Source organism: Nannospalax galili, unplaced genomic scaffold (assembly GCF_000622305.1).
Source record: "Nannospalax galili isolate Female #2095 unplaced genomic scaffold, S.galili_v1.0 scaffold2428, whole genome shotgun sequence".
Taxonomy (NCBI): Eukaryota; Metazoa; Chordata; class Mammalia; order Rodentia; family Spalacidae; genus Nannospalax; species Nannospalax galili.
In genome coordinates, this window is record NW_008357050.1 from 137,447 (window position 1) to 138,710 (window position 1,264).

Genomic DNA, 1,264 nt, shown 5'->3' on the forward strand with positions numbered 1-1,264 from the left:
CCAGCCTGGTCTACAGAGTGAGTTCCAGGCCAGCTGGGGCTACAGGGAGACCCTGTCTCAAAAAGGCCAAGAAAAAAAGAAAAAAAAACAAAAAGAAAGAAATGAATACACAGGACCTTGGGGGAAAAGGCTTCCCCACTAATGCCAGAATAGTTCTCAGGATCAATTTCAAGCCCAGTGAAGTACATGATTTTCAAATTAATACCAGGCATACCAATACATTTTCAGGTCAAAGAGACCTGTTAAACACTACTTAATTTTGAAAGCAGAAACAAATAAGACAAATGTGTCATGAAAATGCTTTGTTTCAAGACAAATACTTTTTTCAGTATTCATAAAGCATAGAAATGGGAGACCTTTTTTTCCAGTAGTAGAACACAGACTCTCAGAATTAGGACCTAATTCAAGGCATTCAGCTGCGAATAAGGAACTCATAATGTGCCATAGGAGAAAAATCACTCCGGGTTTGTGTCCCGTGGTTTTGGTTTCAAGTGCTTTTGTTTAACTATTTTTTTCAGTGCAAAGAACTATATTACATTATGTATATTTGTTATATGCGATTTTACTTAAAGATGATGATCATATGTCTTTTAGCCAGAAAACAGAAAGATAAGAATAGAGTGGTGAAGAAAAGGTGGAAGTGGACGAGGTGGAGCAAGTGGTATTTCTGGTTGTGGTGGTGGTAGTGGATGAGGAGGAAGAGGTGGAGGAGGAGGAAGAAGAGGAGTAGGATGAGGAGGAAGAAAGAAGGGAAGGAGACAGGAAGGGAGAGAGGCAAGAGGTAGATGGGCTCTCTCAGCTTACATGATTAAAGGTTTATATTTCTTGTCAAAGTTTGGGTTTCCTGAAATATAAACTTGGATCTGTAAAATTGTATGCAGGAATTTTTCTAGGAAGTTCTCAGGATCTGTAAATGGAAGACTGAAAATGCAGGATTACGGTGATATACTTGGTGCAGTGATGACAATACTTCAAACAACCTCAAAGAAAATTTTGGAGCTGTAATAATCTTGACATGGTAGTCCCAGATTGAGGTAAGGGCCTGTATTTCTCCTCCCACAGTTTTTACTCCCTCCCCAACGCTCAGTGGATAAGGGCTGTTTCAGCAAAGGAGATTTGATTTGAGGTGTTTTCTTTTCAGCTGTGAATAATCTTTTGAAATACACTCAGCAACAGTCATCTGTCACTAGTATACTAACAGCTGAGGAAAATGCATACTTAAGTCTCAAAAGTGGGTAAGCTGTGTGGCATCTCAGAACATCTA